Source organism: Notamacropus eugenii, chromosome 6 (assembly GCF_028372415.1).
Source record: "Notamacropus eugenii isolate mMacEug1 chromosome 6, mMacEug1.pri_v2, whole genome shotgun sequence".
Taxonomy (NCBI): Eukaryota; Metazoa; Chordata; class Mammalia; order Diprotodontia; family Macropodidae; genus Notamacropus; species Notamacropus eugenii.
The window spans coordinates 238,405,088-238,428,872 of NC_092877.1; the positions used below are offsets into that span (position 1 = coordinate 238,405,088).

At 34.7% G+C, this 23,785-nt stretch overlaps 1 pseudogene; it reads right to left on the bottom strand.

Annotated features, from left to right (window-relative positions):
• Positions 1 to 427: 427 nt before the first annotated feature.
• Positions 428 to 19,200, bottom strand: LOC140512278 (methyl-CpG-binding protein 2 pseudogene; annotated as a pseudogene).
• Positions 19,201 to 23,785: the final 4,585 nt, after the last annotated feature.

Consider the following 23,785-nt stretch of genomic DNA (forward strand, 5'->3'; position numbering starts at 1 on the left):
GACAGTAATAAGGAAATCTATAAAATAGAAAAGTTTGGGCAAAAGCACAATGTATTCTGGTTTGCTTGAGAAAACTTTGCAAAATTCATTTTGGGACGGCATTGGGTGATGAGAAGCTGTAGCTTAGATGATGCGCAAGAGCTGGGAACAATCTACAGACATGATAGGCCAATCCACTGGATTTGATACAATCACCAAGTGAAGCAGTGTAGAACAAAAAGAGGAGAGATTTCAGAACAGAATCTTGGAACATACCCACGGAGAGTTGGTTAGGAGAGGATAAAAAGCTTTAATTATAGAAAATAGGAAAAGTTGAAAAAAATGAACATTATGGAATAGATTAAAATATTTTGAGTTATTCTTTTTTGAAGGAGAAGAGATAACAGCTGTCTTTGTTTTTTGCTCTTTAAATCCACTTTTTAAAAAGTCAGATTTCTCTCTGTGTCATGGGCGTTCTGCTCTGCGCTCAGGCTCCTCTCCATTTGGCCTTGGCATAGAAGACGAAACAATGTCATTTCGGTCTCTCTGTGCTCAGTGGATGTACTTTTCTGCTGCCGCAGTGATGGTTGTCATGGGGGCTGCAGCCATAGGCTGAGTCAAAGCGGGCTCCTTTGTGCAGCCATCACTCTCATTCAGGTCCTCCCCCCCCCCCCCCCCCCGCCTTGCCATCATCTTTATTTTTCAAACTTTGCTAGTTAAGTACTGAGAGTGGAGGTGGGGGGCTTTGGCCGTCCTTGGAGCTCTCTGGTTTAGGGTGAGGGGTTGGGTCTTGGGTGACTCTGACAAAGGGTAGTAGTGGTGGTACTGGTGCTGCTTTGTGTGAGGTGGAGTGGGGAAGAGGAGGTACTACTCTTCACCCTTTGGGGCTGCTCTTTGCTTTTCCTACCTGGGCCCTTTCCAGGCTTGAGTCATTCTTCTCCCCCACATCTGAGCCAAGCAGAGACTTCATCACTTCCTTCTCCTAGATGTTGACGGTTTCCTGGGTCGTCTGCTTTTCGATGGGCAGCACAGTTTCATGAATGAATCTGATGGAAGACTGATTGCTTTCCTTCTTGGCTTCCAGCAGCCGTAGCCACTATACTCTCTGGCTTCTGTCCCTGCTTTTTAGGGATGACTTGTGGCTCGCTCTCTACTTTCTGCTTCCTGCCTATGTATTTGATCACCAAGACTTTGGTGGGAGTGGCGGCCCCACCCCCTTTAGCTTTCCCTGGGGTGAAGGCTGAGAAGGCATCTTGACTAGGAGCTTCCCAGGACTTTTTTCAATCATCCTTTTGACCTGGACCCCTTCTAAGGCTGTAGCCCTCGGTTTCACTGTGCCGCTCCCTTTAGGCCGTCCTCTCCCTGAGACTGTCCCTGGAGCCTTGGGGAATTTGAACTTCTTAGGTGGTTCCTGCTCTCGTCGGAAGGGGCTCCCTCTCCTAGTTACCTGGAAGTCAAAATCATTAGACACCAGGGAGGTGTCTCCTCCTTTTCGAAGTGTTCAATCAACTCTACCTTGGAGTGAAACGCTTTTCGATGTGGATTGATCAAACAGACAACCTACTTCCCAGCCGAGCTGCCTGAAATAGCTTGAGTTTTCTCATTCAGCCCTCTGGCAGCGTGGGATCTTCATACATGGGCACCAGTCTTGGATAGAAAGCCGTGGTTTAGGGGAAGCTGAGGCTTAGGGTGCAGCAGGGGCTGCCCCAGCGTCTTCTGATCTTTCTATTTTTCCTGCATCTGCTGGCTCAGCAGACTGGTGTGACGATGGCTGTGGGGATTCATATTTTCCTTCCTTTTCCTCCTTTTCAACTGTCTTTAACTTTTGAAACTTTAGGGCTTTATATTTCTGAGGCCCCGGAGGTCCTGGTTTTCAGAAAGTTCTTCCCAGCTACCATGGAATCCTGCTGTAGCTGATCTACAGAAGCAAGATATGTTCTGGGCAGTCACTTGTCACATCAAAGCAGGAACTGGTGATTCTGTGTTTTTATGGAACAGTCAGTCGTCCTCCTTCCTCCCCTCCTTCTCAGCTCAGCACAGCTGCCAGGGGCCATGTTTCCAAATGGCTTTTGCCATAGGACTGTTCTATTTTGAGTTATTTTAACACTAATAATCTCTAGGTCATTATTTTACATTATCAAGAGGGATAGTGAGAAACCAAATTAAAGTAATAAAAAAAACCCTAAAAGTCAACAAGGTAAGTGCATAGTTAAGGAACAGAAACAGAATTGTCAGACACAATTAGACATAACTGTTTAATTGGGCAGAAAACTTAGAATTTAAAGGAAATGGGTGATTATCTACCAAAATTAAAAATGCCCAAATACAAAATGAAAATTAAATATTAACTAATTCAATCTTCAAAAGAGATACTGAGCAAACTGCAGATGAACTATGAAAGTTTATATGAAAGGGAGCCAGATGCAAGTAATTTTATAAGAAAATTCTCTGAAATACTTAGAAAGCAATTAATATTTATATGATAAATTTTTAGAAATTTGGAAGACTCTTAAAATTTTATCATTATATAGAGTCATAACTAGATAAGAATGAGAAAACAGATTCATATACCTATTTCACTAATAAATATTGATGAAAAAATCATTGGCACCAAATTAAATGTATATCAATGATATGAGGAGCTTTAAACAATAAAAAACTAACCAAATTAATCATATAAATAACAAAAAGTCTTGATGATTAAAATTAGATTATGAGATTTTTGACAAAGTATGCCCATTTACATTAAAATCTTTATAAATTTTAAGTGAGAAAATATCATTTTTTGATATCATTATTATCATCATTATCGAAATATACAGCTAAAGGTCAGAACTAGACTTATTTGCAACATAGTAACCCTGGAAACTTTCTAATCACAATCAGGGGTAAAGCAAAAATGATTACATCTGTACTAATATTTGAAGTAATTATAAAAGTACTAGGTATAAGAAAAAGCCAAGAAAGATAAATGAGCAGAATATGCATTGACAAAGTAGAAAAAATCATGCCTATTTTCATATTACATGATGATTTAGTAAACATAACAAAAGCAATGGTAACATATAAAATAATCAATACCATCAATAAAGTAGCTGTGTAGAAATTTAATTCATAGAATTTCCATTATAGCTAACAAAAAGAAAAAAATACTCAAAAGTTAATTTCCTTTTAGAATACTTAAAAATGTGTAATATTTTAAAAGTTTATTTACTAATACTCATTAAAGATTTCTATAACACCAAAGAACTCTAGGCAGAAACAAAGGGAAGTAATTAATTTGAGAGTTGTTCCCTAACCATGACTGGCACCTGACAAGGTAATAATAATGATGAAGCAACCTTTGTTACTTTGTATATTTAGCTTTCTACTATTTAAACTATGAAAGGTTTATTGAATTTAGGTAAACATATATTTTGCATAAAATTCACTTGAAATAAAAGAGTTAGAATCTCAAGTGAAATAAAGGTGTATACTAGTGATCATTTTAATCCTTTGGGTCCAAGATGATTCATAAAATCATGGAAACCAATGAATATAGCATATTTGATTGTTATCAGAAATCCACTGCTATATTTCATGGTCTTTATTACATACATCCCCATCCTGCTATGTGTGTTTGTACACACACATATAATCATATATATCATGATATATACACACACATACACACATGTACATGTAAAGTAATGGGAGTGACTAGAAGAAGTTATATTAGAATGCTATGTATATTACCGGTATTTTCTATTTTATTGCTTTCCCTTTCTCTGACTGTGGCCTCATCTACCTGGGATTTATCACAGAGTTAGTAGGAACTTCCACCCCTATTATGTTTTGGGGACCTCCAAGGAAATAGAGCTCTGCCTTCCCCGTGCTTTGGAATGTACCAGTCTGGGCCTCTACCAACTAGCTCATCCTTCGACTTCCAACAAGGAGGATATAGGACATTTCTCTCCCTTTATTCCTTATCTCCCCTTGCCCCATGACAATGGTGGTTCTAAGTACCTGATAGCTAGAACATGTGTTTGCTTAGCTGAATCTGATAATGGATCTCAGATCCAGGTAACTCTCTGTGAGAAATTCCCCCTTTTCATCAGAACAGTTCATTTTTGAGGCTTTCCATAATTCTTGCATGCACTGACCCCTGTAGAAGATTAGGTCATGTGACATAACCTACCTATCTTTACTGCAGCCATCTCTTCATTGGTTTATTGGATTCATGGGGAAATATAACACTGGATTGTTTATAAAACATACAATCAATTTATTGACCTGAATGTGTCCAGACTTTAGAACACTTATTCTCAGATAACTTGATTTTCTTATAACCTTCAGGTAAGCATTTATACTGACAGATATTTCATTCACCATTTAGGCACAAAAGGACAGTTGTTAATGGATCCTTAGAGAGACTGAGGTGTAGGCAATACTGTCTGTTGAAGCCCAATTACATCTGTCATCTGACAGAACTAGTACTAAATTACTGTGGCTGGCTTACACATTTTTTTAAATTTTATATCAGGTCATTTTCTTTTCCCAGGTAAGATAAGAGGAAACAAGTATCAGTGACTAGAGTTCTAACCATAAAAATAGATCTATAGACCCTTGATATCTCTTTACTGTACTTCCTAAAATGCCTGTTTTTCCCACTTTACTATGATCTTTATTACTATATTTTTATAATTTACTTGGCATTGCAGTATCTTTTTTCTTCAAATATTGTTCATTATTTTAAATACTCATGTCAAACAAATCTCGTTTCCCAACATTCTTAATCTTTTAGAAATATTAATGAATTAACATAATTAATCAGCAAAAAAAAGTAATGCATTATGTTCCCTTGAAGGGCAACATTCCAATAAACTTGAGAAATCATATTTCTGTTTTTTGCAAATGCATCTGAACTATTTTTTTCTGAAAACATTATTTTATATAATAACCCAAACAAAAACTCTCAGGAAAGAATTTTCTTGTTAGATAAAAACTAGAGAAAACTGGAAGGTCTAGAAGAAAACAAGAAGAATATAAGGAAGGAAAATTTAAGATCACTTTTCTGACCAATTCCTATGAACAACTTCAACTCTAGAATAAAGTCTAACTAAGTTCAATTTTAACACAGCTCAGTTGAGAACTAACCTTTGATATTATAGTCGAGTTCACCATCAATTGATTAAGTAATCAGTGGGTGTTCATCAATTACCTAATAGATATCCAGCTTGCTTCAAGGTTCTTAAAGTGCAAAGAAAAAGTAAAAAAAATGTCTTGCTTTCAAGGAGCTCACATTTTATTGAGTGACAAATACATGTGACACACATGTGTATATGTATATATATATTTATGTACAGATGTACATAAATTTATATGTTTATTAGAGATATATATATGTACGTGCATAGAAAATTGATACATGGGGAATTTAGGATAGAAAGCATTAAAGCATATGGAATTAGGAAAGGCATCTTGTAGAATGATTGAGGTGAATGATGAAGAAAACTAGGGATCCCAAGAAAAAGAGGTAAGCTGAACATGTAATCCAGATGTGAAAGTCAGCTAATTCAAGGATTCAGAGACTGGAATTGGAAGGAATGTATACAATATTATAAACATTCTAGGTAATATAATACGAGTCAGGATATTGTGGAGCCTGTCCTTATTGATTTGAGAGAGTCAGTTGCCTAATATTAAAAAATGCTAATTTATTAAAAAATGAAGCAAATCAAATTATCAGTATCAAAAATAAAAAGGGCGAATTCACCAACAATGAAAAGGAAGTTAAAGCAATTATTAGGAGCGGTTTTGTCCAATTATATGCCAATGAATCTAACAAAATAAATAAAATGGATGAATATTTACAAAAGCCTAATTGCACAGATTAGCAGAAAAAGAAAGAGAATACCTAAATAATCTAATGTTAAAAACCAAATTGAACAGGCCCTCAATGAGTTCCCTAAGGAAATATCCTCAGGAACAGATGAATTCAAAAGTTAATTCTACCAAAATTAAAAAAAAAAAATAAAACAATTAATTCCAATACTAGCTAAACTATTTGGAAAAACAGATAAAGAGAGAGTCCTACCAAATTCCTTTTATGACACAAATATTGTTCTAATAACTAAATCAGGAAGAATGAAAATAGAAAAAGAAAACTATAGACCAATTTGTCTAATATTAATGTAAAAGTTTTAAATGACATATTTGCAAAGAGATCCCAGCAACAGACGACAAACATCATACATTATGGCCTGGTGAGATTTATACCAGGAATGGAGAGCTGGTTCAATACTAGAAAAATTGTAAGTACAGTTAATCATATCAATAACAAAACCAAGAGAAATCATATGATTATCTCAATAGATGCAGAAAAATTTGACAAAATGCAACACTAATCACTGTTAAAAAACAGTGGAAAACAAAGGAATAAATGGAATTTTCTATTAAAAAAGACAAGCAGTATCTAAAATCAAGAGCAAGAATTATATATAATGTGGATACATTAGAAACCTTTTAAAATAAGCTTAGAGGTGAAGTAAGCATATTCATCATTTTCACTATTATTCCACATTGTACTAGGAATTCTAGCTACAGCAATAAAAAATGAAGGAAAGAAGGAATTAGAATAGGCAATTAGGGAACAAAACTATCATCTTTTGCAGATGATATGATGGTATCCTTGGAGAATTGTAGAGAATCAGCTAAAAAACTAGTTGAAATAATTAACAGCCTTATAAGAGTTGCAGCATATAAAAGAAATCCACAGAAATCATCAGCATTTCTATATGTTATCAACAAAATCCAGCAGGAAGAAAGAGAAAGAGATTTCCTTTAAAATAACCACAGATAATATAAAAGAGTTGAGACTATACCTGCCATGACAAACTGGGTTTGTCACAACTGTCAAAAGCATAATAACAACACATTTTTACACAAATAAAATCAGGTCTGAAAAACTGGAAAAAAATTGCTCATGGGAAAACCAAACCAATGTAATTAAAATGATTATTCTACATAAACTAATTTACTTCTTCAATGCCATACCAATCAAACTACCAAAAATTATTTTACAGAACCAGAAAATATAATAGGAAAATTAATCTGGAAGAACAAAAGGTCAAGAATATCAATGGGATACATGAAAATAATAGGATGAATGTTGTCTAGTGGTACCAGATTTGAAACTGTATTGCAAAGAAGTAATCATCAAAATAATGTGGTACTAGGTGAGAGAGTGGTGGATCAGTAGAATAGGTTAGTCGGTTGGTTGTTGTCCTTTGTTACCCCAGAGGCCCAAAATGAAATCACCACGATAAGGTCGAGTTTCAATGTGTCCGACTGTGGCTGATCAGACCAATATGAGCTCAGAATGCTTTACCATAGATTGGGCACAGAAAGTCAATGTGAACATTTGGGGTGGATACTCCAAATTTGCACATCCTATGTTTCCTTTGTGCTGTCTCAATTCTGCTTTGCTCATAGAGCACAGCAACCTTTGTGATGTAGGCCTACTATGCTGAACTGTCTTGTGCCAGTGTCTCCTATGTTGCACAATCAATTCCATAGTTCTTGAGACCTTGAGGTCTTTGTATCACTTCTTTTGACCACCATGTGATCATTTGCCCCTTGTAAGTACTCTGTGAAGTAGTCTTTTTGGCAAGCTTAGGCTTTGCATTCTAACAACGTGGCCAGCCCATCAGAGTTGAACTTTCTGAAGCATAGTTTAAATGTGTGGCAGTTTAGTTTTAGTAGGGACCTCAATGACTGGTACCTTATCCTGACAGGTGATCTTCAGAATCTTCCTAAGACAGTTCAAATGGAAGCGATTCAGTTTCCTGGCATGGCGCTGGTAGACTGTCAATGTTTCACAGGCATACAACAATGAGGTCAGCACAACAGCTCTGTAGACCTTCAGTTTGGTAGTCTTTCTAATACGTCTTTGCTCTTAAACTTTTTGAGCTCCCAAACATTGATTTAGCTCTGGCAATGTGTGCTTCAACCTCATTGTAAATGTGTACATTCCTGGAAAGCACACTACCAAGGTAAGTGAACTTATCTACAGTATTCGGAACTTCTCCATTTGTTGTAACCAATGGTTCCACATATAGATGGTGTGGTGGTGGCTGATGGAGCACCTGTGTTTTTTTGGTATTAATTATTAGGTCAAAATTACCACAGGCAACAGAGGATTGATCCATCCTTTGTTGCATCTCAGCTTCAGAGGCTGCATTGAGTGCACAATCATCTTCAAATAGACAATCATGCACCAACACTTGGTCTTGGCTTTTGGCCTTTTCAAATTGAATAATTTATCATCAGTACAGTAGCTGATCTTGAAGCTATGTTCACCATCATGAAAACATTTGAAGGCATGGATGAAAACATCATGCTAAAAAACATGGGAGCAAGTACACAGCCCCATTTCACTCCAATGATGACTGGGAAGACATAAGAGCATTGTCCACTATCCAGAACCTGGGCAAATATGCTATCATAAAATTGATGAATACTGATGAACTTCTCTGGGCAACCAAATTTTGACATAATTTTCCATAAGCCCTCATGACCAGCAGTGTTAAAGGCTTTGGTCAGATCTACAAGTATGTACAGACTTCTGTTCTGCTCCTGGTATTTCTCCTGGAGTTGTGGGTCAGCTAAGGCATGTACAATCCATCATTCTTGATGTATAAAATCACTGTTATCACTTCTATCACTGTGAAGCTAGGTCAGTACGTGAACAACTTGAAGTCTTAGTGAGGCAATGAGGAACCCAAACCACAATTATCCATACATATTGTCAAATGAGTTCATTCCCCTTCCAAGGAACAGTGCTTGAGAAAAGCATCTTATAATCTATAACTCGAGTTTGAAATTAGTAATGTTTGCATGATTTTGATGAACTTACTGGAATTTTTAAAATTAGATTTATCTTCACTTATTAAAGAAAAGAAAAAATGCATATTTTGTCATTATCATATTAGTTATCTAAAAATGTTTTATTCTAAGTGTAATCCAAGACACCTGAATGATACTTCCTAACATTAAGATGACAATCTAGTTCTGGACGCAATCTGTATTCCTAAATATATAGATTATAATAGCCACAGTTTTCAATGGCATTCTGAATTCTTTCTGGATTTTCATTCCTTAGGATGCCACTTTGAAGGCATGACCTTCATCCTAAACTATCCCCAAAGACATTCTGTACAAAGAAAATGCTTAATTTCTTTTCAAAACAGATTTTAAAGTAATCATTGTCAGTATAACCATGATGCTGTAGTCATCTTAAGTGTATAACTTCATAGAGTCAGAAAGGAAACCTTTATCTTCTTCTCTTCTAATGCTTTATTTTACAGATGAGAAAAGTCAGACCCAAGAGTAGTTTGTTAAAAGTTGTACAGTTGCTAAGTGATAGAGCTGGGATTGAAGACCAGATCCCTTGATATCAAATCAACAATGTTATATCAATATAGAATCTCATTATGATATTTTATAGCTGGAAGAATTAGTTAATAAGATACCACCTGTAGTCTATATTTATGGATTAATCTTAGCTAGATAATAGAGAAAATACAGTTGAATAGTTCATCGTACTCCCATAAGAATTCCAAAAAATCTTTTTTCCTAACAACATTGACGTCCTTTGTTTCCTCCAAGCTCTATTGCCCTCCTTCCTTGCCAAGCTTTAGTGCCCCCCTCAACTTGTATTTTGGATACATTTTATATTTATTAAATATATCCATGTTCTCTTCCAGAGAGAATGAAATCTGTTTGAGAACAAGTACTATTTTTATTGCCTTTGTATTTTTAGAGCCTAGTACCTAGAGTGACACACACAAAAATATATATTAAATATTTATTGTGTTGAGCATTGTGTTGAGTGCTGAGGGAAGAAAACATAAGGTAAAAAGGGTCCCTGTGCTCCAGCAGCTTACATTCCAGTGGGGGCAAACATGTGCTTTTAATAAGTAGTTGCAAGATGCCTGAAGAGTAGATGTAACTTAAAGCATACTTAACATCTGATGAAGATTTCAATTTCTTCATCCCTCACCTGCCCTGTGATAACTTCTTCCTGGAACCTTTATCTCAAAAATGCCTTGCTTCATTCTTTTTGTTGCGTGTTGACAAGCTATAATAACCTGTCAATGGTTTTATGACTAACTTCTTCTCCCTTGGTCCATTTTACAACTCCGAAAGACCCATGTTACCATTTTGAACTTTTCAATCATCATCAATCTACTCTAACTTCCCATTGACCTTCAGTTTTTCTTTCCTTCTTTGAAGATAACCTAAGAAGAAAACTTTTCCCAACTGAGCACAAAATTAAAAAACAGAATTTGGTTTGTATGTTGACAAAATCTGAATGAGCAGAATCAGAATTAATGACGAATTGTTACACAAGAAAAAAGGCATTGAGTTTTTTTAAGGGGAAAATAAACAGCTTTAATATCCCTGTAGAGTTTAGGGTTCAATTCTCTTATAAATGATTTTTTTTCATTATTTAGACTCAAAGGCCAGAACACAAATATAGAATTGAGAAAAAAAACAAAAACATGCCCTAAACTTAAATATTGGAACTTTAATACAAAGTAAGAAAGAAAGAAAAAAAGTATGTCATGTACATAGCAGAATATGAAATAATTCAAAATATGTAACGATTAATTTTCATTTCACGGAAGTCTATGTGATAAATAATACATGCTACGTTGAGAACTGTCCATCTTTTCTTTGTGTCCTTTTAAATTTTGTTTTCTTTTGTGCACTTTTTACTTTGTTCTTTCCCCCCCGCTTACACCCCATCCACAAGGCTATAATAGTTTCGATATGTTTCTCTGTAGCTATAGATATATACATACACATATACATAAATACATAAACATATACTTTCTCAAACAAATACTATAACTGGTCTTTGTCTTTTATGTTTCTGCATATCTCTTGTTTCTTATTCCTCTTGCCTCCTTTATTTTACTTCTACCTTCTACTTTGCATATTTCCCTCCAAGGATTCCCCCCCTATTCTCCCATTCCCAGAAAGCTAAAAACCCATCTATAACCACATTTTATCTATTCTCTCACCCTCCCCTCTAAAGATCCCTCCCTTGTCCTCTCGCCCTCCCTATGCCCCTACCATTTTATTTCTTCTGAATTTAGAAGACTTTTATACTCTCTTAAATATATATGTATTGCTCTCTCTTCCTTCTTCAATGAAAGTAGGTTAGAAGAACTACCTGCCCTCCTCCCCCATCTACTTCCTCTCTATTGATTCTTCCCTTGTACCTCATTTGTATAAAATAATTACCCCTTTTAGCTGTTCCTAAATGGTTTTACTATTTAAATTCATATCATACTCAAGTTTACCCCAGTCTTTCTTATGAGTTACCCAATTATTAATAAGAATCTTAGACATACATTTTACACATAATAAAAATTGAATAGGCTGTCCTTATGAATTCCTTATAATCAGTCTATCGTATGCACCTTGTATTTTTCTTGGCTCTTGTATATCAAATCTTGTATTAAGTTCAGCTTCTTTTTAAAATAAAGTCTTGCAAGTCTGACAGTTGATCAAAAGTCCATTTTTTTTTTCAGTCAGGATTATGCTTAATTTTCCTGGGTATGATATTTTTGCCCAGAGTCCCAGTTCTTTTGTTGTTTGATAAATAGTGTTCTGACTTGTGGTCCACTGACACGTCTCATGTGATTCTAATTGTGGCACCATCATATTTAAATTGTTTTAATCTTGGTGCTTTTAATATTTTATCCCTGAGATGGAAGTTTCTGGATTTGACTATATCTATAAGTTTTCCTCACACAATCTCTTTTAAGTGGTGATCAATGGATTTTTTTTTCTATTTCTATTTCCCCTCCTTCATCCCCTTGTTCTAATGCTTCAGGATAACTTTCTGTAATTATTTCTTGTATTATTGTATCAAGATTCTTTCTTTATCATAACTTTCAGTTAGGTTATTTTTATGTTTTCTCTTCTTAATCTATTCTCCAAATATGTTGCTTTTTCTTATAAGAAAAATGTTTCACTTTCTCTTCTATTTTTCATTATTCATATTTTGTTTAATTATTTCTTGATATTTCATAATTTTGCTGACTTTGTCTTGCCCAATTCTAATTTTTAAAATGTTATTTTCCTCCGTAAGATTCTGGATCTCTTTTTCTAATGGGTTGAATTTCCTTTCATAATCTTCTTGTTTTTCTTGAATTATTCTCATTTCTTTTAGCTTTTGCTCCATCTCTCCCATTTGATTTTTAAAGTCTTTTTTAACACCTTCTATGAATTCTTTTTTGGGCAGTGACCATTTGATGTTACTCTTTGGTGGTTTCTTTACTTCAATATCCTCCTTTGAATGGTATTCCCACAATATTTCCACAATAGCTTTCTAGGGTTGAATTCTTTCTCTTTTGCCTGTGATTTTTTTTTTTTTTGTGGTAGTTGATTAATTTTTGTAAGCACCTCTGTCCCTGGGGTGTGGGAGATGGTGCTTCTTGCCTCAGAGCTTACTTTCTTTCCTCTAGCCTGGAAGCACAGACAAACTTCTACACTCCTATAAGTGCCCACAGACAAAGGATTTCTGCCCCACTACTTCTGCACTCACCAGGCATGCGCTGATCCCTTATCACTCCTGCCACTCTCACTCTCTTCAGCACTGCTGGGTCTGGCATCCTTCTCAGTAGAAGTTCCCTGGATCTTCCCAGACTGAAACACAACTCTCCTCACTATCCTGGGGATAAAATTATTGTGGCTGGGGCTGAGGTAGCTTCTCAAAACCAATTAACTCCAGGGCTTGCCACTTGTTTAAGTGGGTTGCTGTTTGTTGATGAAGCAGACTCTAGCCTAGAGGTAGTTATTCTTCACTGGGACCAAACCTTTTCCTGGAATTTTTCTTGTCATGTTCTCAAATTGCCCCAGGAAGACCCTGGTTGTGCCCCTGTTCTTATTTGTTTTTACCTGCACTTTTTTCTCCTGAAGGTCCTATTTTTTTCTCGTTTGTGGGGGGAAATCTTGAGAGCTTGGAATTTTCTGACCTACTCCTCCATCTTCCCAGAATCCTCTCTCCAACTGATTATCAAAAGAACTTTCTTTTCCACGGTGATGGGAAACCAGATGTATTTTTTAAGATTTTTCTTTTAACTGGAGACAAAAAAGAAAAACAAGCAAAACATGGTTAATAGCAATTATAGTAATTAGTATTTAGTTACCTCAAAGGTAAAAAGAACAAAGTAAAAAAGTAATATGACATATTCAATTTAGCAGGTCTAGTTTTTGATTTATATGCTCTTCATAAAAGAGCATGATGTACCTAAAAGAGACAGAATGAAAAGAAGAGAAAAAGAAGGAAAAAGAGGAAGAAAAAAGGTATTTTTTAAAGTCAGAAAAAAGAAACATTAGTGCTAATGAATTCATACATCCTACTGTTGATTCAGATTCTTTTTGAACACTTTACATGATAAAAGTACCTGCACCATTATAAGGCAATGGGGAAAGTGCATTACCTGTATCAATCAGTCTGCTCATAAAATGCCTCTTCAGAAAGTGCCCCTGAAATGAACTGAAAAACAAGCTAATGGTAAAGGAAAATTGTATCTCTCCATTACTACTTGTTAGAACATTTTGTTCATTGTCTAACAATTGTACAGTTCAGGAAGATAATCTTTTTATGTTTTTTGCATTCTTTTGAAATATTCGTAATCTTAGCACATCCATAGCTACAATTTTATGACTGCAATGAATGGATCCAGAGTTTGGCATACTTCACAGCTATTCATTACAGACATCTTCATGATGATTCAGATCACTGAACAATTGATTCAGCCTTAGCAATCAATATCAGTAATCAAGGAAGCTAAAATCATCACTAGAGCTTGAAGTTGTTTATTGGCTATCTATAAAAAAATATATAGTAATTTATATAATACGTTGCCACATAAAAAGGTTGAAGCAAATTTCGAACCAATGGCAAGTTATGTTTCTCTGGATAGTAATGTTTTAGAGTCCAAACATATCTCAAATTATTAAAAACTGAATTATGAAATTTACTCAGAACATTTCTCTTTCTAATTTGTGTAATTATGTCATTATGTAAGTATATCTCTATATTCATCCAAATAAAGCATGTTGAGGTTCATTCTAAAGCCAAGTGCTTATATTTTCAAAGATGATTTATATTATCAATTGCAAATTCAAAAGTGCGTTTTTTGAAAATGTATTTATTTAAGCAAAAAGAACTGCTGTAGAGATGATAACTTGCTCATTATTGAGGGCATGGGTTGGGTTTATATGTTGTTTGATAACATAAAAGAAACAGATTTCCAAAGCTTTATATTCTTTGAAGCAATGTCAGAAGTAAAAGTAACAGGTAAAATAATAGGATGTTGATGAGATAGTTTGATGGAAACTGAAAGTTGATGGAACTTGGCATCAGAGATCTGGCCATAAGTTCATTGCTACCTCATGCATTTTTTTTAAAGTAACAACTAGATAATAATCCATATTATAGGAAGTTAAATAAGGATCTACAAGGTGATTTTACCTAAAAATTCTTCATGAGAAAAATAGCAAAAGGTCATTCCTTTTCTCAGTTGATAGGATCATATAATCATAAGAACTGTAGCAGACAGTTTCTCTTATTTAATTGCAAGAAATAATTTATAGTTTGAAGTTTGATTTTCCTTTGAATTTAAATTATTTGTAAATACTTGTCATTAAGGTAACAACACTTATTAAAGCAGAAAATGCTTTCAAATTGGGAAAAGGACTGTGTGCCTTATGAAAGCACAGCTAAAAAATAATATACTATGTGCCCTGATTCTTAGTTGAATATTTTTTCAAAGATTCCCTTTCTGGCTGGACCTTGATGATCATGTAAAGAAAAATCTGGGAAGTACACTATACCTAATTTCCCATTTTTCTTCATTAGTTGAGAATTGCATAAGCAGAACAGAGAATGTCATTTTTTGTTGCCTTATTTCTTGAAACTTCACAGATCCTTCTGTTCCATTTATATTATTTAGTGGTATTAAAACCCGAAATAATTTATTTTGACTATTGCATATTTATGCACATTTATGCATCCACCTTTGAAATTTGTATACTAATTAAGGACCATTATAAAAATAATAATAACAAGAAAATGAAACTGGAAGCCATCTTTCCAGGAAGCTATTTGCCTTAATATCTGTTTTTAAAAGAAATTTCAAGGAAAATAAATGTATAATATATAGGTAAAATTTTATCTATTCAAGAAAATGCATTTATCAAACATTTTCACAAAAAACTGTTTATAAGAAATCCAATAAATGTTCTGAATAAAATTTGTTATTTTATATTTTGTTAAATAAGTCTGGTTGCTTGGAAAATATAGCAGCACATTACTGGAAACTTTAAGATGTATTAAAACTATATTTCTTAAACTGATACATTTATATATGTGTGTATGTATGCACATGTATGTATATATGTATGTGTATACATATATGTGCATAAACATACATTCATACATATATGTATATATAAGCACACAGATTCCTACATAAAGACATGCAAGTGTGCACATCTAATATATGTGTGTGTGTGTGTGTGTGTGTGTGTGTGTGTGTGTTTATACTTTGGAGGCAAGTTAATATAATGAATAGAGAGCTATTCTAGAAGTTATGAAAACAGAATTAAATCCTATCCTTGATACATACTGGCTGTGTAGCTATAAGGCAAGTCATGTAGCCTCTTACTAAAGCAGGGAATTTTGAAAGACTTAAAATTGTAAAGAATATGTAGAAAATCATAGACAGAAAGAATTTCCTCACTAAGGAATTTTCTTTACCAGGGAAATCACCATTCTGATAACTATATACAAACTTGTATATTCATCTCTGAACAATAAATCACAGGCCCCAACAAATATGCAGATAGATGTGTTTGTTCTGAAATTTGATTTTCATGTACTCACAATGACTTAACCCCTACATAGTAATTGAATTTCTATATACCTATAGGTTTTGTAGTTAAATGTCTGACAGAAGAGTTGAATATTGAACATCTGTCATGATTTCTGGGCTCTCAATGCCTTTTGTTAATAAATAGAATTTCATCTTTTGTGAGTTAACCCAATTCTAGAATGGATATTTCACTCATCATGTAGGGTCTTAATGATCACTCATCATTCTGTATCATCTTCAAATTTAATAAGCATTGAGAAATATATTCATTATATAGTTATACACATATATTTTTTTCTGTCATCCTTACTAACCATGGCGTTTAGATAAGAAAAGTTACTAGTTAAAGAGATCTTGTTTTTATAAAAACGTTGGTTACAGCTTCAGTCTTTGACCAAATGGGAAGGGTATGATCTAGTGAAAATGTCTTATAACCCTACAAGTTATATCAAAACAATACATCCGGCAATGGTACTACTCATAGGATCACACAATTATAAGCTGAAATGGAACCCAAAAGAGATCTAGTTCAAACTCTTTAAATTACAGATAAAATCATAAAGCAAGGGGTAAAATTACTTCCTGTATCCATAAGTAAGCTGTGGTGGGATGAAACCTATGAAAACAACATGGCTTTGGATGGGTTTACCTTATTAAAAAGAAAAAGAAAATGTACAAAGATGAGAGAAGCACCATAGCGTATTAGGAAGGTATCATCATATGAGAATTTCCATAAACCAAATTGAGAAATAGAGTGAGGAGTACTTAGCTAAAGATCAGTGGAAGAAAAACAAGCACATTAATAGTCAAAATTGACTTCCTTGAGTTTGTGATAGAGATGGAGATGAAAATTACTGATATTTATATATGTACCCTAGATTTTTGGAAAACATCTCAAAGGATCCCAATGAAGGATAATTGGGATTCTATGGACTGAAATTATTCAAGACAAGTCATTTAACTAGGGATATAAACACTTCTAAATAATATTTTGAAGACATGAAATGATATAAGCATAATGTGGAGGGGAAAAATGCAAACAAGAACTGTCACAACAGATCTATGAGAATAACAGAATGAACTCCCCAACCAACTCTGATTTTGAAAAGATACTTACAGAAGATAAAATCAAAGGAAACACAAGATAAAATAACAGCATGGTTCTATAAATCACCATCAGAAGTGCTGAAACTCAGAATAAACTAATGCAATTGAGGAAAATGAAAGGCAATAGAATTTTTAAATCTATATTAAGAGGAGGAGTAAGAAAGAAAGGATAGGATCATAGCTTGTGGTAGATGGTAACTGACAACAGAACTGTTCCAATTTATCTGCCTCCTACTTTTTCTGCCAAGGAGAATTAACTTTGCACTGAAAATTCCTGAGAAATAAAATGGTTAACAGGTAATTGACACCCAATTAAATAAGAAGATAATAGAAGAGCTTAAAATTGTTTTGATGAATTCATGTCACCTGGTTTAGATTAATTATATCCTTGGATCCTGAAAAAAATGGACAGATGTGAGTGCTAAATAAAGATGAATGATATTTGAAAGACTGTGGAAAATGATACCACTTAATTAGAAAAGAGCAAATGCCCCAATTTTTTCAAATGTGAGGAGAGCAGAATATAAAAACAATAAACTATTGATCTTGACTTCAGCTTGTTCATTAACTCCTATAGGTAATCAGTGACTAGGGCCTAAAGGACTATTCTAAGACCTGAAGAAAGGGATGCTAGGAGACAGAGATGAGAAGGGAGATAATTGTAGGTATGGGATCCAGCAAGTGAGAATATCTTTATTTGGGAGATGAGGTCCCTGTCAAAGGAATATCAAGAAGACCAGCGTCATTGGATCACAAAGTACATGGAGGTCAGAAGGTGTGTAAAGACTAGAACCATGATAGAAAAAGTTATGAAACACTTTAAAAGCCAAACAGAAATTTCTATATTTTATTTTACAATAGAGAACCATTGAAGTTCATTGAACAGGTAGGGATTTATATGGTCAGATCTGCATTAAGTTAGGAAGATGAATTTTGTAAATTACTGGATAAATTGGAGCAAAGAGAAATCTGAGGAAAGTCCAACCAGAAAGCTATTATAATAGTCCAGAAGTTAAGTGAAGGGGGCCTGCATTAGGATAGTGGCAATGTTACAAGAGAGAAGGGGAGGATTTGAAAGAGGTGTTAAGAAGGTGGAAACAATAGGACTTGATATCTAATTGAATATTGGAGGTGAGAGAAGGTGAAGAATCATGGATTACACTTAGATTGTGAGCCTAGGGAACTAGGAGGATGGTGGTATATTTAACAATAATAGGAAATTTAGGAATATACGAGAATTTGAGGGGAGGATAATGATTTCACTTTTGGATTATATTTAATTTAAGATATCTCTGAGACTAGAGTTCATGAAGACCAACAGACAGCTAGAGATGTGAGACTACAAGTCATTAGAGAGTTTAAGTTTGGATAAATAAATCTGATACTACTTGAGACTAACAGAGAGTTTAAGTTTGGATAATTAGATCTGAGATTAATTGAGACTAACAGAGAAGTTAATTTAATCCATTGGAGCTAGTAAGATCACCAAAGAAATAGTATAGAGAGGGAAAAGAAGTGGGCACAAGACAGAACCTTCCGGGAATTCCATGGTTAGTTTATATGATCTAGAAGAAGATCCAGCAAGGGGACTGAGAAGGCACAGTCAGATACCTAGAGGCAAACCAGAAGAGAGCCGTGCCATAGAAACCTAGACAGAAGAAAGTATCACAAGTAAGAAGTGTTTCATAGCTTCACCAGAATACCAATGACTTCTATGCCGCAACAACAACAAAATTGAAGTATCACTGAGCTAGAGCATTGACTTGAATCTAATAAGAAGAAATTCAATATGAATAAATATAATCTTACACTTGAGTTCATGCCAGGCCTAGAGGCCTGAGGGCTACCCGAGTCTTCTTACCTCTATCCCGAGGTCTTCGGTTGGCCAAACCGGATGCTCGTATGAGAGAACGGACGTTCCAGAGTCGAACAAGGGTTGAGCTTTATTTCAGGGTCTAGTTACAAGTGCAGGGGAATTCTTCCTTAGGAGGGAGTGAAGAATCTCCCAAGGAGGCAAAGATCTTACAATAAGAGATTGGAAGTAGAATACAAGTGGGGAGAGAGGGGGAGGGGAGAGAGGAGAGAGGAAAAGCGGAGCCTTGTTGTCCTCACCGCTCCGTGCCCCTCCGCCCAAGAGAGCTTTCAGGCTTTCCTGATCCTACTTAAACTCTCCCATCGCGTAGTTTGCACGTCAATACCGAGCCTGTTAGGTAACAACAGGTGTGCTCCAATCCGGGACAATCTCGAGGGCGGGGAGAGCTCTCTCCCATCACGTTTCTCACGGGAAGAGGCGGAAATACACGAGATAGCTCGGTTCACCTCGATTCCCAGTCGTTTCCTGGGGGGTCTCGTGAGAACTCTAAGATTTAGAAGTTCCCACCTTTACCCGCCCGAGACTGTCCACCTGGAATTGAGCTTCCATCCCCAACAAGTTCAAAAGAATCAACTTTACAAGTGTAGCATATAGACATGTGAGAGGCATGATTAGACAGCTGTTTATTTTTTTCTGAAAAGAGTGTAGGGTAATTTCATGACTTCATATGTCAATAGTGTAATATGACAGAAGAAAATAAAATGTTTAAACTAATATGATTTAGGGTTGTTTTAAGAGAGACCAAATGTCCAGAAATAAGGAGGTTAAAGTCAGTCAGTCAATCAATATGACAAACACTATGTTAAATGCTTGGCACACAAATATGAAACAGAGACAGTCTCTGCCCTCAAGGAGCTTACAATCTCTTGGGTTAAGGCAGCACACAAAAAGAAGCTGAAAGGAAGAGGGGAAAGGAACTACAAAATTACAAGGCATGTGGGGCATTATGGAGTCCCATCCAAAAGAGTGGAGCTGTTGAGAAATGAAGAGATGACTGACTACTCTAAGGGCTCTCCTTAAACGTAGGCTATAGGAAAAATTTTTTTTCTCTGTTATGCAGCATTTTCATTACAGAGTAAAGGGTATGGAATGCACTAATAAGGTGTAAATACCAAGCTTGATGCATTCTCATGGGATGATTAGTTTCCTGATAATTAACCTTCCCAGAGTCATGATAGATTCGAATCCAAAAGAGTGTAGCTAGTGCCTAATAATTCTGTTCCCTCCCTTAGTTAGCACTTATCTGGATAATCCAGCAAAGTCAAATGGCTGAGTAGGTTGAAGTGGAACAGGACAGGCTGTAGATTAAGAGGACTGAGTCTCTTAAGTATGCTTTGATTTCTGGCTCTGGTAAAATCAGGAAAGCAAGAATAAGATGGAAGTGCTTATAGTGTCTCTATAAGAGACTAGACACCATTCAAGATTCACTTCCATTTTTGGAAAAAACAAAAGAACACAAAATGTCAAATTGAAATCAACATATGGTTAAAAGTAGCATGAATACTCCCTGAATTTATGCTTCAGTACAACCACAGGGATTCAGTTCTGGAATAATAAGTGTCCAACCAGTCTAGTGAAGGTATGATTATGACGTATGACCAAGGTACTTCTAGCTCTTCCTTGGTGTACAAGAGACTCAGAGAGTAGAGGCCATCTCATTTATTGCAGGGAGTCATCTGAGTTCAGGTGTGTTCTAAAATGAACAAATTTCTATTAGACATTCAATCAAGGAAATTAGAACGTATACTGAAATGAGTGTGTATGTTTCATCTTCAAATGAATAATGAAATTATTGATAACTACTTTTCTTCATAAAAATTGGTTAGACCAGAACACATTTTCCTGGAAATTATAGAAAATATACCAAATCACTCTTCCATGATACAGCTATAATAGTGTGATAAAAGAGATCATGACTTCAAAACAAAATTGCTACAAAATTTTAGTAATCTTATGAATTTTGGTATCTGTCTATCTATCTATCTATCTATCTATCATCTTTCTATCTATCTATCTATCTATCTATCTATCTATCTATCTATCTATCTATCTATCCATCTATCTATCTTATGTCTGTGTCTGTCTGCCTATCATCTATATCTAAATAAATAGATATAGATGTGTGTATGCATATTTGTATATGTGCATGTATCTCTGTCTATCTGTTTGTCTGTCTATCTATCTGAATGAGCAAGTAAAAGTAATCTTAGGTAATATCTATAGATATGATGAAACTATACCACTGGGGAATTAGGGAAATGATTCCATGATGTAGAGATGTTAACTCTTGGTTCTTCTAGTAAACTCAGTTCTAGAACAGAAATGAAATTGAACTGGAAGAGCCTCCTAACAACTCTCTTCTCATACAGTACAATAATATTTCAGAGCTATACCTATTACAAGTGAAAAATTACATCTAGTGAAACTGTCTACTCTTTTCTTTACAATACAGGGAAAAGAGTATGACTTTGTCCAAGACTTTTTCTTTCTGGTGCATAGTTTCTTCCTCTATGAAATGCAAGTTGGAGTAGATGGTTTCTACAACCTGTTTAAACTATCTACCCCTCTACCTTTATGTTTAAGAATGAACCTGAAAATTACCTTAATGATAATAGAACTAGGAATACATAATAAGATGTGATCATAAAGTATTAAATGAAATATATGATTCATTAATAGAGAAAAGAGGGAATGAAGAAAAAATATTTTAAAAGGTCATTAGGAGTAAACTGAATAAAGAATCTAGGTCAAGCAAACTAGATAGCTCCAAATGCTGGATACACATACACATATACCCCCCTCCCAAATACATGCATAAATACATATATACCATATACACACCTGTATGTATGTATGTGTGTATCTCTGTGTGTGTGTGCATGCATCTCTCTAGGCTTGATCCCCAAATCACACAATGGATTCATCATCCTGTGATCTTGGCTTCCTCTTGTTATTCTGATAAAATAGACCCCCCTTGTGTATCTGACTCAAACCAACCTCTAGTTTCCTAGGCTTATCTTATTGCTAAAGTTTAATAATCACTTAGAAAAATTCAACCAAGCAGAAGTTGTCATTCCTGATTGGGTGAGCTTCCATTCCTGCCCAAATAGCCCCATGTATGTTCCATTCATACCATCACCTTCTTTCTCCCTCAGTTACAAAGCAAAACCAAAAAATGAGCAGAATATGTAGCATATGATTAACAAATGTCCTATCATCTCAAAACACCATAGAATTTATCAAAGATCCCATAGTGTGTTACACATTTATAGGAAGTTTATCAAGACAATTTCTTAATCAATTACTTCAGTGTCAAACTGCTTTTAAACTTAAAAGAGTTCCCTGCCAGTGTATTGACTTTGGAAAATATAAATTAGCTGTATATATGCTATATATACTTCTATTTATAAATAGAAATAGAAATAGAAGTATACTTCCATTTATTTTGTTAAATACTCTTCAATTAGATTTTAATTTATTTTAGGAGATATTGACTATGGACAAATTTTGATGCCTCACACCTGAATTTGAGGAAAATTAACCTTTGAAATCTTCATTGCTTCTCCACATGGAGGATGTAGATGCATTTCTTGGCCAAAGATAAATATTAGCCAAATTAATTGACTCAGACTGTTGAAGACATATCCACCCTTTGTTCTGATCTATAGAAAGGTAGATGTGAGATTTCTTGACAGCGAGATTCACTGTTCTTCTGAGGTGAATCTAAATCTGAGAATGATGAGTATGGGAGATTGTTTGAATCCTTTGAAGTGTAGAACTCACTAGAATTTTCTATCAGTTAACTCAAGTTAATTTCCTTTCCAAGAGGAATCCAAACTACAGGATGACACTCTTAGTCTGGATGATTTCACCGGAAAGAGAAGGAAATTGCATTAAGTTTTATGGGCAATTATGAGTTATTTATTTGTTTTCTGTATTTTTAAGTGGAAGGAAGAATAAAAGAAGAGAAAGAAAGAGAAAGTGGGAGAGAAAGAAAAGAGGGAAGAAATAAATGAAAGGAAGAAAAAAGCTTTTATCAATTGCTTACTCTTAGCTAGACATTATTAAATTTGGAGAAACATAAATACAAAAAATAGATACTCCTTGTGTACAAGGGGCTTAAATGCTCATAGAAGGAGGCAATACACATAGGGCAATTGTATCCAAGGAGGGGAGCTTAGGTCTGAGGAGTCAACAAGATGACAATTTGATCCATAGAAAAATTGACTAACATGTCCTTTCCCAAAGCAACTATGATACTGATTTTATTACTATGCTGAAATAATGAATTAGAAAAAGAATTTAGAAATACACACTGCCATGGTAATAATGTAGTGATAAAATTTGTTGGCTGACAATTGGAGTCTATATAGAGAATACTTTTTCCCATCAGTATTTTGGCAATGGTACATGGGCACAAGTTAGAAGACCAACTGAGTGTCCTTCTGTATCTGATATTACCTTCATTGTTTCTATGGGAGCAGGGAGCATGTTATCTGTATTTTTAGAGACTTAGACATGAGCTTCCTTTGTTCATATTATCCGGAATAAGTTCAGAGTAAGGTATAATGAACAAAAAGACAATGATATATTGGATGAAATTTCTAGGATTGTGTACTCCATCAATATATGTTAAAAGATTGGAGAGTTGGCACAAGGGTATTTTAAATATCATGTCCTTCACTTTAGTTAAAAATATTTCCACTATGAGAATTTTCCTGACTAAACTTAATGCTAAAGCATTGTTTTTCCTTTAATCTGATTCTGATTCTCTCAATAGTTATATACTTTCCTTACAATATTTTAAAGAATTTTAATTTTATTCATCCTTCTACTTGAGTATATTTTCACTTTCTTGAGTATCAGTAATTTTTGTTGTCTTTTTATA